Here is a 13,381-nt window from a genome sequence, read left to right as displayed (position 1 = left end):
ATTCCAGAACAGTCTTCCTGGAGCCTGTGGGGATAAAATACCTATTTTGGAAGAGAAGCATGATCTTTTTATAAAAGGATAAAGCCACGGGAGACGATGACTGCTGAGGTGGCAAGGGCCGAGCCCACTGAATCCTGAAGCTTCTTGTGACCATGAGTTCCTAAAATAAACTGTTCCTTAATAGACGTGACAACCTCTGTACCGAGATCTGTATCCCCTGGCATTTAAACACCCGTGCGAAGGTTCGCCTAAGATTCAGGCAAGAGCAGCTTTCCCCTTGGGCACCGTTTTGCATCACGGTCCCCCAGGAGGGTTTACAGAATGGCCCTGACATTGCCTGTGCTTCATAAATTCCCTGTTCAGCGTTTCAAAAGCAGGTCCTGAGGTGAGCGATCCAGCGAGGCAGATGGCGTGCCGGAGAGCAGACTCCACAGCTCGCCACCCCGCAGCTCCAGCATTGCTGTCCTGCCCCTCCGTAGCCGAAACGCTGCGGGGCCAGACCGGCAGGAAAACGGCTTGCTGGTTTACTCGCCAGGGATCTTTCGCAGCACAAAAGCAATAGGATTTTTTTGTTTTAACCAAAACTCTGATTCTACGGGACATTGACTGAGTGAAGGCAGAGAAAAAGCTGTGCGCAAGCCGTGCCAGCGGAAGCAGCAGCAATCGTCTCCGCAGATCCCAGGCTTCGGGCAGACGAGTTGCTCCTGAAGCAGTGTGACGGCGGGCACATCTTTGAATCTGCCTCAGGTTCTTGCTAGATTAAGTGATTTACTAAAAAACCAACAACAACAACAAAAAAACCAACAACAAACCCCAAGCAAACCCCCGAAACCAAAAAACTGTCAAGCAAAACAATGCGTTGCGCTTTCAGGTATGAGGAAACCTGATCTCAGCGCCAAAACACGAGGAGGGTGAAGACAGAGTGGTGGGGCTGGGGACCAAAACTTTCACTCTCACAGCATGAACGCATTGCAGAGCTTTGGCAAAGGACAGCCACCTCATTCTTAGCACCTCCATCTGCAAAATTAAGATGATAAAAGCGACAACAGCACTCAGTTCGTGAAGCGCTTGCGGATTCAGAGGGAAAGGGTGATAGAAGTGAGATACCTGGAAAAACACTATGCAAACTGCAAATCTTTTGCAAAGATAACTTTACCTTAGACATACACAGAGCAAAGCCTTTGTCATTGCTAAGTACCTTAGGCACCCTCCACAGTCAGCGGAGTACAGGTGGTCGCATGAGTTTCACCCCCAAATCACCTATTTTAGATTTCAGGTTCGCAGATGCGACAAATCGCAGAGTCTAAATAAAATCTACAGTCCCAAAGGGTAGGGTTCATGTCAACCAGCCTCATTTCCTACAAGATGAGTGTCCGCTCCGGGCTCATCACCTGGTCCCTGTGGCGCAGCTGGAGGACAACCCGCCCCGGCCCACGGGAAGGGGCTGCAGCCATGCCGAGCTGCTCGCTGCGAATGCAACAGCTTTGCACCCGAAGGGAGCTTCGGCACTGGGGCAGCTGGGCTAAGCCAGTTGCCAGCTCAGGTGTAGGTGCCACCAATGCTGTGGGAAGGAAAAAAAAAAAAAAAAAATCGCTTCAACTGATGAAAATTCATCGTATGTTGATGCTGAACTACACTGGAAGCATGGAAGTATTTTTACTTTTAAGGCCTTTTCATTCAAGAAATGGCATGAAATAAATGCAAATAAAAATGCTATGTTGTCAAAGGTTCCTAGACTGAGCTTCATTCCTAATTCACATTGAAAGCCAGTAAATAATCATCTGAAGAGTGACTGCAGCAATCCCAGTCACTGTGCCTATTACTCTGCCCAGCCTTAAACCTCTCAAAAAGAAAACTTCCAGATACCTGCCATCAAACCTGTCTCTCCAAACACACATATAGTCAATCAACAAGAATAAATAAGAATTTTGCCCTTATTTCAAACTTTTCAACTCAGGTAGGCAAATACTCCTCCCTGAAGCAGGAATCACCCCAAGAGAAAACCAGGAAAGAGCTTATGACCCTGCTAAAGAAACCTCAAAGGTCTGTGTTTGGTAGCTGATCCAGCCCCTCGTTTAGTAGAAAAAGCACTGCTCTGTCCTGGGAGCTTGGCTTTCCCTTAAAAAATCCCATGACATATCTTGTAAAACCCATTATGGATAATTTATTCATCGTGTGCTCCTTGGAGAATATGGGAAAGATTACAACTGGTCACAGACTTCAGAAGGAGGACTGTGAGATGACACAAGAAGATAAAATGAGTTTATTTTTCTCAAGGATACCGAGACCTTCACAAGCCATTAAAATACATTCCAAGAACTAGGGTCATTTTCTCTGCTGCCTTCTTAAACATCAAAAAAAAGAGAAAAAAAGAGTCCCTGCAACTCCAGTTTTCTGGACCATTAAAATTCCACAACTGCAGCAATGGGCTCAGAATACACTCTGCCAGTAGTTATGTTTTTAACAGTATCATCATCACTCTTAGTGGTAATGATGACGGTTTAATTCACAGGCCATTTTTTTTTCATATTCTGTAAATGATGTAATTCAAAAAGTGCCATCTTAAAACACATGGCTGCCCAAAAGCTGACCTGGTATACGAGAAGCGTTTGGCTAAGTGGCTGGGCTGGGCACTGTCTCGCCGGTCTCCGTGTACAGGTTTTGTCACGTGCCCTTGCACACTCACCGGGCACCTCATTCACCGAGTGCTACCTGCAGTCTTAGGGATGGCGAATCTCCAAGACACGCTAAGCAATGTGAACTATGGAATTCAAGATAATTTGCTTAAAAACTGAAATATGACTCAACTTTCTTCTCAAAGGGAGTTTTGCCAAGAACTCCTCCTGGTCAGTTACGAGTCATCAGAATCCAGAGCTTGAGTTTCACGCAAGCTGGTTTTATTCTTGCAAAGCCTGAGATGCGATGCATCTTTCTTTGCTCGTACTTTTGAAAGTTCTTTCAAAGAAGAGCAATGCGACTGGTAAGGTGCTATAGACACAAATAACGAAACACTGAGCCTGAAACTCTGTGTGCAGACTATTCACTCAAATGACAAAAAGCAATAATAGGTTTTATATGCAACAGTGTTACATTGTGAGGTGGGGAAGTGACTATCTCCTTTTTGCTCAGCATCAGCGACACCTGACACGTGGAACATAAAGCTCCCTGTTTACTCCTCATCTACAGGAAGGGCAAAACGGAGAGATTAGAGAAGAGCCAGAGAGATAACAAAGAGCCTGGAAATTAACGACTGACTCACATCCACCGAGCAAATATCTGCAGGGCTCCAAACACCGCTCGGAACGCAGTGCCTCCCGCCCCTCGGCGCTGCCCCTCTGCCGCGGGCTGCAGGTGCCCGAGCAGCTGAAGGGAGCGGGTTCGCCCCGGTGGGCTCGGGGTGCCGAGGGGAACCGCCGAGGTGCCGGCACGTGCCTGTCCTGCCCACCGGCAACACGGTGGCCAGAAGGCCTTCCAGCTGCTGCAGCTGTTTCCTCGGTGGCTGCAAGCCATCACCTTCTGCTTCCAGGCTCCTTCTCTCTGACACAGCCCCCACGGCACGAGGGATGGAAAAAGTTAAAAGATAAGGCTGGGCCGTGGGGCGGGGAGCAAAACAAGTGACAGAAGACTTCAGAAGGAAGCTCGGAAAAAGGATGCTATAAAAAAGAAGTGAAGAGCACAAACGTGGAGTCTCAACCTTTCTCTCGGTACTGCGTGACCTTGCGCTGCAACGGGAAAATGTTCCTGCTCTGCCCCGCCGCCCTCCACAGTGCCCTTCCACGCTGCCAGAAAGAAAGGGAAGACAGTCCCAAATTAAGTCTCGACAGGCTACTCAGCTGATCAAAGGCAGGCAAATAAGAAATCATAAAATCCTGGTCTGATTCACCCAGTGATTCATTACTTTAGGCAAAACACTTAAAGATGAGCCATAAAGGAAAATGGGTTTAAGTACATTTTTGTTTTGAGCCCTTCCCAGTCAATTTAAGAAAGGCATTTGGCAGAGGAATATAGTCACATTTTTTCCTAATTATATTTCTCTGTGAAATCCTCTCAACGGTCTCGGCTTTGCTGAAGAGATCCCAGAAGCACCGCCACAAATAAACGAACTCTTGTCTTCCACAGAAAGCGGAAGCGCTGTACGAATAGGGCTTTCTGGGTTACAGCAATGAAACAGATCATCCAGACGAATTAGTGAGGGCTAAATAGCAGCTCTGAAGTTCTCGTTTAAAATAAATTTTGCACTACAGAAGGAAGAACTCTTTGCATAAGTTCACATGTAACTCGCTTTTCCTTCCTCCCTAGTTTACAAGAGATTTCTTTGCTTTGGTGTTCTTGACAGTAAGAGACTCAGAGGGATATTTACCTGATAAGCTTACACAAGTATTGTGAGAGTTAACTGGGAAAGGGCCATGAAACACTTTCAACATAAAAAAGCTGCCATTTTTCTCAGGAGCGGCCTCTCAAACTTCCTGGATTGGATTAAGGTCACAGTAACAAATACCTATCAGTAAGGCGACTGAATTCAGAATGTTATGCTTAGAATGTTGAAACATTCCCACACCACCTCGTTCGCCTTCACGTTACAAACTTCTGAAGCAGTGGTTATTGTCAAGCTATGCGGTAAGCATGTTTCTACAGAAATGAGCAATTTGAGAAAAAGACAGGGGAGAGCACGGGAGGAAGCAGAGGCCCATTTCTGCTCAGTCACTACTCTTCCTCTGGTAAAGAGCAAACCCCAAAACCAGAAAACCCTGACAAAATGTAGCACAGAGACCCGGGATGAGCAGGCCACAAGCAGACCGGCTGAGAGAGCTCTCCCTCCCCTTCCGTCCTTTAAAACCCTTGTAAAAAGCAGGGTTTGGACCCGGAGGACGATTGCTCCTCCATGTTCTACGGCAGTCTGCAGAAAGCTTCGAACAGCCGGGAGGAGAACCCTCTGCGCAGGGGTACGCGGAGCGCGGCACTCACTGCCAGCACGCCTCCTGTCCCCAGCCAGGCTGGAGAGCCACGTCGGTCCAGCTACGGCAGAAATAGTCTCCAGTGTCGAGCCAGACGATGCTGTAGTGTGCTTCAGTGAAGTGCTCTCTCTGTGGTGCCTCTCAAAAGGAGAACAAAAAAAAAAAACCCAACAAAAAGCACCTTTCCAAAAAGGCAAAGTCACACAGGAGTCACTTGGTACGACGGCGGAGCAGATCCCGTTTTAGTCAGTGAATTTCCACCCAGCCGCAGCAGAAGGCCCCTGCTCACCAGCAGTATGGCAATCCCGAGATTCCGGGAGGGTTTTGCCAGTCGGTTTCAGCTCAGTTTCGGCATCGGCTGCCAGCCTGAAAGGGCGGTTACTGACACTCTGCATCCTTCAGCAACAGATGGAATTTCCTTTTAGAGGCTTTTTAAACAAGGCCGGTAGCAAACAGACTAAAAGTTAGATGGACAGATATTCTTTCTTTCTTTCTTTCTTTCTCCCACTGTAGCTGTTCTTATTTCTGATCTAAGACGGTCTGACTCAAAATGTCTTTTTGTTTTTTTTCTTCCAGAACGTAATTTATCAGTTAGCAAGGATCTTTTCCTAATACTTTAGAAACGTATTTAGAAAAGGCCGCTGTTCTTTCAGAAAGATGGCTGGTCCATGTTAGTTCGCTTTTCGAGCGGGTGTAAAACCCAAACGAACCGAAAGGCGAACGAAGCCCCGCAAAGCGCAGGTTACTACCGCTCGGCAGGGAGGTGAGCAGTAACGCCCCGGAGCAGCCCCAGGGCCCCGGAGCAGCCCCAGGGCATGCGGCGAGCGGCCCCCCAGCCCGGCCCGCCGCAGAGCCAGCCGCCCGGCGCGGGGTCTCTCGCTCCTCCTAACGCCGCGTACACAAAGCACGGGTTCACCCCCCCCCCCCCCCCCCCCTCCGCGGGGAGCCGCGTCCCAGCCACAGGCTGTGGTGCCAAACTCTGCGGGACGGCGGGGCGAGCCGGACCCCGCACGCCTGGGCGGCCGCGCACCCGGCCCCGGCCCCGCGCGTTCTCGCCTCCGGCGCCCTTACAAGCGAGCGGCTCAGCTGTTACTACGCGTTTACGGGCACACACACGCACACACCACACACACGCGTGGGCGCCGCGGGCCGTCAAACTTCCACCGACCCCAGGGCAGCGCCGGGTTTAAGCGCAGGGCAGGGAGCGGGGGCTGAACCCCGCGGCCCCGCATCGCAGGGCGGGGGGGGGGGGCGGGCTGCGGCACACACGGCCCCGGCAAAACTCTTTATTTTTAATTTTTTTTTTTCTTTTGGCACTGCCAGCTAAAGCTCGTTTCGGCTTTTTTTTTTTTTTGCGTGTGGTCCTTCTGCCCCCGCCCCAGGCACGCCGCAGCGGCGCGGCTCGCCCCGGCCCCGCCGCGATGCCGCATGGCCGCCGCCCGCCCCACCCCCCCTTCGCCGCGCCCATCCCCAGGCGCTGAAACCCTCCGCGGCGAGGGGACATTTGGGGGGGGGGGGGGGGGGGGGGAAAGGGGGGTGCGCACCCGGCGGAGACAAAGCGCCGCCGAGACAAAAGGTGCGCGGGGAGCCGCGTCCCGTCCCCCCCCCCGATTGCATCAGCTGCTGCCTACCTTCCCGAGGGGAGCCCCCGAGGAACGATCCCCCCCTCCGGCGGCACCCGGCCGGAGCGCCCCGGCACAGGGTCACAGCGAGAACAACGAAACGGAATTAAAAAAAGAAAATAATTAAGAAGCAGGGGTGAGGGCGGGAGGGGGGAATTAAATTGGCGAAGCGAAGACGGCGGGGAAGATGCCGCTCCTCCTCCCGCCGCGGGTGTGTGCATGTGGAGGTGGGCGGGCGGGCGGCCGGGAGCGCGCTTGGCGCGCCGCCGCGACTGGGCCGGGTGCTGCGGGGCACGGAGCAGCCCCCGAGGCCCCCCGGAGCCGCTCGCACGGGTCCCTGGGCGGGGGAGCGCAGGTCCCCCCCAGCAACCCCCCAGCTCCGCGCGCGCCCGCCCTCTGCCCCCTCTAAACCCCACATTTCCACTCCTTTTACAACAGCAAGGCAGGCATTTTTCTCTCTCTTTCTAAGCCGCGGGTGGCCCCCGGCAGACCCCTCCCGGCAGGCAGGACGCCCTTTTTTGCGTCTTTTCTCCCCGAAACGGCCGCGGAAGGCGTGTCGTCACCGCGCTGCCCCGCTTCCTGTGTCGTCACGCCGAGCCCGCACCCCACGCGGGCGGCCGGGGCGCGTGGCTGGCGCGGGGCGCGGGGCTGGCGGCGGGGCGAGGCGCGGAGCGGGGCTGGCCGGAGCCGCTGATGGCCGTGCCCGACTCTGGAGAGCGCTGCGTGAGCTCTTTGGGCTAGGAAGAAGAAAAACCAGCCGGCGGTGGGAGAGCGGGCGCGCTGCGGGTGCGGAGCGCTGAGCGAGCGGTGATTTAACCGGCACCGCTCGCACCCCGCTAGGGCGAGAGCGGCATCGCCCCGCAACGCGCGGGAGGCCGGAGGGAGGGCGAGCTGCCCCAGGTGGCTGAGCCGGAGGCGAACAAACCTCTGCGGGGCTCACCCCAGCACGCCGCGCAGCCCCGCGGGAACCGCAGATCGGCAGAGGGCGGGAGCTCCGCGTGCAAGGCACCGCGCCTGGGAGCAGAGGGGAAGGCGTTTGCAGTTCCCCCTTACGCAATTCGACTGACTCGTCTTAAACCGACAGTCCGCCTCCCCCCCCCCCGAGTGACTGAGTCAGAACGTGTAATATGTAGTGGACGTGGTCAGTGGTGGTGTTGCAGGGAACGAGGAGAAGTTCTGCTGTGTTTCTTGAAAACGAAACGTGCGACAGGCCGAGTGTCAGGTGAATGGTCGTTGACTCGATGCATTCTGTTGCCACCATTCCTTTCATGCCTGTAAAGGCAGGGGCTTTTCTGCCTTACAGATGATCGGATCTTTACCTTGTCTCGCACATTCTCGGAACTGAGGTAACTAATTTATGTAGAATTTGGAAAAAAACCTTTATATCTTAACACAGCTCCACAAAAATGAGGGCACTTCTCAGAAATGAAAATTATTTTACTTCGAGCTTTTAAGTATTTCGAACTTCTCCACTCTTTCAGGCTGCCCAGGGAGGTTGTGGAGTCTCCTTCTCTGGAGATATTCAAGACCTGCCTGGACAAGGTCCTGTGCAGCCTGCTGTAGGTGACCCTGCTTCGGCAGGAGGGTTGGACTAGATGACCCACAGAGGTCCCTTCCAACCCCGAACATTCTGTGATTCTGTGATTCCTCTCAATGTCTTCCTGATTTGTTAGCACTGTTTGTTCTGTTTGCCTTGATATTCTGTGGAACCTCGATGCTTGTGACCTGCACCTTCCAGTTCTAGCTTTTATGATTTCTTGCAAGCTTTTTTTTCAATAGGTTTTCATGCCATTCACTCCTTGTTGAACTTATTCACTCCCCCTGGGTTTTTCTCTTTATCCTTTTCACTTATAATCTCATTTTTATATCTGGCTTCAGATATACTGCAGATTCAGAAATTTAATTTTCAAGCCCATCATTTTTCTCGCTCTCGTCCGTCTAGAACTGGTAGTTCTCTTCTTGGACGCCTTTCAGTGCATTTTTATCTAGTCAAGATGGATCCTCTTCTCTTTCCTCTGAAACAGCCCTGAGCCTTTCTCTGCCTGCGATAGCACCATTCCCATCCTGCTTTTGCTCAGACCTGCAACTTCCAAATGTTCTTTAGATTATATTTCGGCTGCCTAAAATGCATCAACAGCCACGTTCATTTTCAGAACTACACTCTGAAGTGCAATGTTCTTCCAGAGTCTGGAAAATTCGATTCTAAACTGTCCTTCAAAAAATTACGTTTATTGACTAGCTTAAACTGTCTAAGGGAAACTGCAGGTACAAACCAAAAATATATGCCTATAAAATAAAAGTGAACTTAAATCAAAAGACACAGAGTACTTCTTTGTTTGACTAAATTGTCACATGCGAGACATTTGGCAAGCTCCTCCACGCACAGTTTATGAATGCTGTTTGGTTTGGGGTGCATTTTATTGAAAGTGGGGCTTGGTTGGCTTCTTTGCTGTCTTTTGCTTCCAAATTGCAGTGAAGCCTGTGGGAGAGTCCAAGCACAATTCTTGCACCTGGCACAAAGTTGGTGGCAGAGAGTCATTAAATTTGGATGATTACCCGTTCAAATATTCCACCCCTGGGTAAATAGATGGCTACAGGGGAAAGCAGTTGCTGGAGTGGGAGGTAGCTGTGCCTGGGGCGGGGGGGTCACGGCTGACGTGACAAGCCTGACAGGAGGAGCTGGAGGTGCTTACAGAGCTCTCTTCACCTCTATTTAAGTGCATCCGTCATCGGCATGTTTGAACTTACGTGTTAGTGCTGGTGTGAAAGAGAGGGGAATAAAAGAGAACAGACCAGAAGCGGAAAGCCAGCTGAAGGAGAAAAATCCTGTGTTTTGCAGAGAAGATGCTTGCTGCCAGAAAGTGACCTTGAACATCTTTGAAGTCTCTGACTGGCCTTCAAGAATGGCCGAGAGTGTTGAGGAAGCACAGGGTGTAGGCAACGCTGTTTTGGCACCTCAGTGCTGCATCTACATCTTGCACTAGTTGAGATAAAAAGTACAGACTTTTTGGGCTTTTTTTCGTTTGGTTTTGATTTACTGGAATGAAGGCTTTGTGTGCATTTGCTGAGGAGAGCCCACGAGCTTGGGTCTGATAAGGCAGTGCTTAAGCAACGGGGCTGCTCACAGGAGAGGGCAGTACTGGTCCTCTTTTAGGAAGAAGTTAAGACAGCGAGATCCTCTTCCCGCCAAGGCTCCACAGAGACCGTGTGCTCAAAAAGGCTTGCCGATGTGCTGCAAGGAGGAATACAGAGCTGGTGCGTACCTGGGCTGAGGGTGGTTCAAGCCCAAGCGTACCGTGGGGGCCGTTGAGGTGGGTGAACTCTTCCAGGGCAGTACCGCGAGCTATTGCACTGCCCGGTGCAACTTTCTTCTTGGAAGTAAAGTAAAATTTTCAACAAATACAGTTTCTCTAGTCTGTGATGCCAGGATTTGCTATCAGACAAAAAATAAAGTTTTCCTGGAAATGTACTGCTGTGTTAAAAGCGTGCTGGTGCTAGCAGGGTCCCGACATTGATCCTGTGACATTAGTTGAGAAGGGTATTTTGCCTAGCAGCTGAGCAAGGAAAAACATCATTGACTACGATGTGTAATGTACGATGTGTACATGACTGGTCTTGCACGACACTCTGAGAAGAGCTGCCCACACTTGTCACACATTTTGTTTTGATATCATCAACCGTGTTTAAACCTGTGTTCAGCCGCCTCCAACTGCATGTTGAGACAATCACTTTTTGAGGGCTGCGAAATTCTGCGTGTATGTCTGTGACTCTGTGGTCGTGAGATGGTATCATCTGTTAGTTTCCTGGCCAAAGTGTGGTATACAACTATGATGACTAACCCTGGTTTAATAGGAAGCATTCTCCTCTGCTCTTCCTCTTTAGATTCAGGATTTCATGCAAGGAACCAGGTAGCTGTGCTTTTTCTCCTTACCTTCTGATCATCTGCTCTGACGTTTTTCTCTGGTCAGAACAAGTGTTTTGCTGGAAAGCAAAGGTTTCATACTTCTTGCACAAGTCTAAGGAAATAGCAGTGACTAAAACAAAGAGATCTGCAAGTGTGATAGATGCCTATGGTCAAAGTAAAAGCTTCATTAAAGCACACTTTAGAAGTATGTGTAACAAAACGCTCTTTTGTTTAACTGCTTTTAAGGCGTTGCTTCTTACCGTCAATTTATAGCGCTATAGACCAACTTCTATGGTCTAAGCAGACCATAAAACTTTGATCTTTCTGAAATGACTCAGATTTTGTCATTTTACAACACAAAGAGGATGTTCCCTCTCCCCCAGAAAATGATATTTTTTGCCATTCCATTTGTATAGAGTAACTTTAAAGACTTGCTCAGCATATTGAGCGATAGTACCTGTCATGCTGGGTTGCCAGAAACGATCCTGGCAATTTGCAACTCCTAATGCCAGCATAAGGCATGGCTATGGAAGATGGGATGCATCTAGGAGCATGAAATAATTGATAATTATTGTGAATTAAATCATACTAAAGACAATTTATTTAATCCAGGACTGGCCTGTGGGTGCACAGCCCAGGAAATGAATTCTCCTCTGTTAAAAAGATAGATTAAAAGATACGAAAGAGAAGAGAAGAGAAGGGAAGAAAAGGGAAAAGAAAAGAGAAAAGAAAAGAAAAAGAAAAAAGAAAAAAGAAAAAAAAAAGAAAAGAAAAGAAAAGGAGAAAAGAATTTGAAAGTTTAATTCAGGAGTTTGATGCCAAATACTATGGATCTAAATCACTGGAACAGATTGCCCAGAGAAGCTGTGGCTGCCCCCTCTCTGGCAGTGTTCAAGGCTGGGTTCAATGGGGCTTTGAGCAACCTGGTCTAGTGGCGGGTGTCCATGCCCATGACAGGGGTGTTGGAACTAGATGAGCTACAAGGTCCCTTCCAGCCCAAACCATTCTATGATTCTATGATATCCATATAATTAATTAGAGGCATTAAAAGTTGCTGAGCATCTCTTGCTCTTGCTTAAATCTGTGGGAGCTGAGGGAACTCAGTACCTCTAGAAATTAGAGTGTTCATGTACCCGACTATGTATGAAATGAGATGCTAGTCTAGAAGTATCTATGTTGCACATACTGACCTTATTGTAATCCAACAACTGGAGAAAGTTGTGGGAAAGTGACACATCATGAAATGAGTGAAGGTAAAAAATAAAAGGGCAAATTCTTATTTTTGACATTTCTTATCTAATAAGGTGACGTAAGCTTTTCAGGATGGTGTAAAATAATGAACTCTTTACTCACCACAGTAATCAACCAGCCAATATAGATCAGCTTCACACTCAAGAAACTCCTAGTAGAGGACTAGGTTAAAATTAAGTCCTTTGAAAACATCTTGATAGCTAATATTTTTTAAAAGAATAAATCAAAATAAAGCTATTGACATGCCCAAGAGCATGTTGGGAAATACAGCTGAAATATAGCAGAAATAGTAATCTTATTTAAAAGGTGAGGTTGTTAACACATCTGTAAGACCTGGCAGGTACCTCATGCGGTGCCCGGTACCCGTCCCATGTTCCTCTGGTATTTACATTATTTCTTGCAATTCTTTAAAATGCAAATAAATCTCATTTTCATTAAATGTAAATTAAATCGGTGGAAGCAAAATTCAATGTGTAGTTTAGAAGGCTTTGCGTATCATGTACTCCATGAAAGTCCTTCCCTAGAGACCGTGACAGTGCTGTAGGCCAAAGCAATACTCTGTGCGTGTTTGTTCAGTGGTTATTACATGTGCATGCATTTAATAACCTGTTTATGGTGGAGTCAAGTTCTGTAGAAGAAACATGAAACTGATAAAATTAAGCCAAGTGGAACTTCACGTTATAAATACAGCAAAACTTCCTGGTCTGCTCGAGACGGGCAAGTCTCCAGCACTGCTGCTTGCCCCGAGCCTCCCTTGTGGCGCGGAGCTGGTCAACGCCACACTGCAAATAAGGAAAAAAGGCAAATAACAGACAAAAATACCAAAGTGTGCAGCTCTGCTAGCAGTCATGCTTAAAAACATTCTGAGGTACCTGTGTGGTAACCTATTTCTCTCTCTGGTTTTGGGCTCCATACAGCAGCTGTCATTACAGTAATAAAGTGATTAGATCTGCTCTGTTGCCTAATTACAGGACTAGAAATGGCATGCATTCCTGCAATCTAGTTAAGTACTGCGTATCTGAATCCTCTGATTTCAAGGGTAGTCTTTGGGAAATTATCTTTAGAGCACATCTTTTTTTTAAAGTGCGCTTGATTGAAGTGAGGCATCTATCATATTGTAGAATTATTGATTATGATAAGTACTTTGAACTTACACTGTGTTTTTCATCTCCGAATCTCCTAGTATTTTGCTGCAAGCAGTGAGTATTATTAGTCCCACTGCAGATTGAAGACTTGGAGGAAAAATGAGAGAATACGTTATTTGTTCAGGATCCCTGTCAGATGATGGAGCAAGACTAGTTAGTTCAAGACTAGCTATGTCCTTGAGAGGGGTCCTAGAAGCAAAAGACCTTTTGTTGTGTTTCTCTGGGATGGAAGAGTCTTCCATGCAGGTCCCGGTGCTATGGATTTCGGGTACAAAACGAGACTGCTTACAGCCTCCAGTTGTATACAGAAACTGCAAGCCTTCTTTCCCAGAGCAGCTCTGCTCTCCTTGTACAGTAACCAGGAAGTTCTGTGTGGTCGTATTAATGATAGGAGCACAGCATTACAAGAGAAAAGACGTCTTACGAGACTTTGTGTGTCTGCCTTAATTATCAGTATATGCCTCTACAGAGGTAGGTCTGCCTTCATGCCAGCTCCTGACATCT

The 13,381-nt window shown here is 48.8% G+C and overlaps 1 protein-coding gene across 2 annotated transcripts in view; it reads right to left on the bottom strand.

The window, feature by feature from the left end:
- Positions 1 to 6,801, bottom strand: part of SLC38A1 (solute carrier family 38 member 1) — a 42,286-nt gene extending 35,485 nt beyond the window's left edge. For both annotated transcript variants that reach the window (XR_012764731.1, XM_075428195.1), the window contains exon 1: positions 6,587 to 6,801. The gene's annotated coding sequence lies outside the window, so the exon portion shown is untranslated. The remainder of the gene's footprint in view (positions 1 to 6,586) is intronic.
- Positions 6,802 to 13,381: the final 6,580 nt, after the last annotated feature.

Source organism: Opisthocomus hoazin, chromosome 8, assembly GCF_030867145.1.
Source record: "Opisthocomus hoazin isolate bOpiHoa1 chromosome 8, bOpiHoa1.hap1, whole genome shotgun sequence".
NCBI lineage: Eukaryota > Metazoa > Chordata > Aves > Opisthocomiformes > Opisthocomidae > Opisthocomus > Opisthocomus hoazin.
The sequence above is the reverse complement of the archived record's forward strand: the minus strand, read 5'-3'. Positions and strand labels throughout refer to the sequence as shown.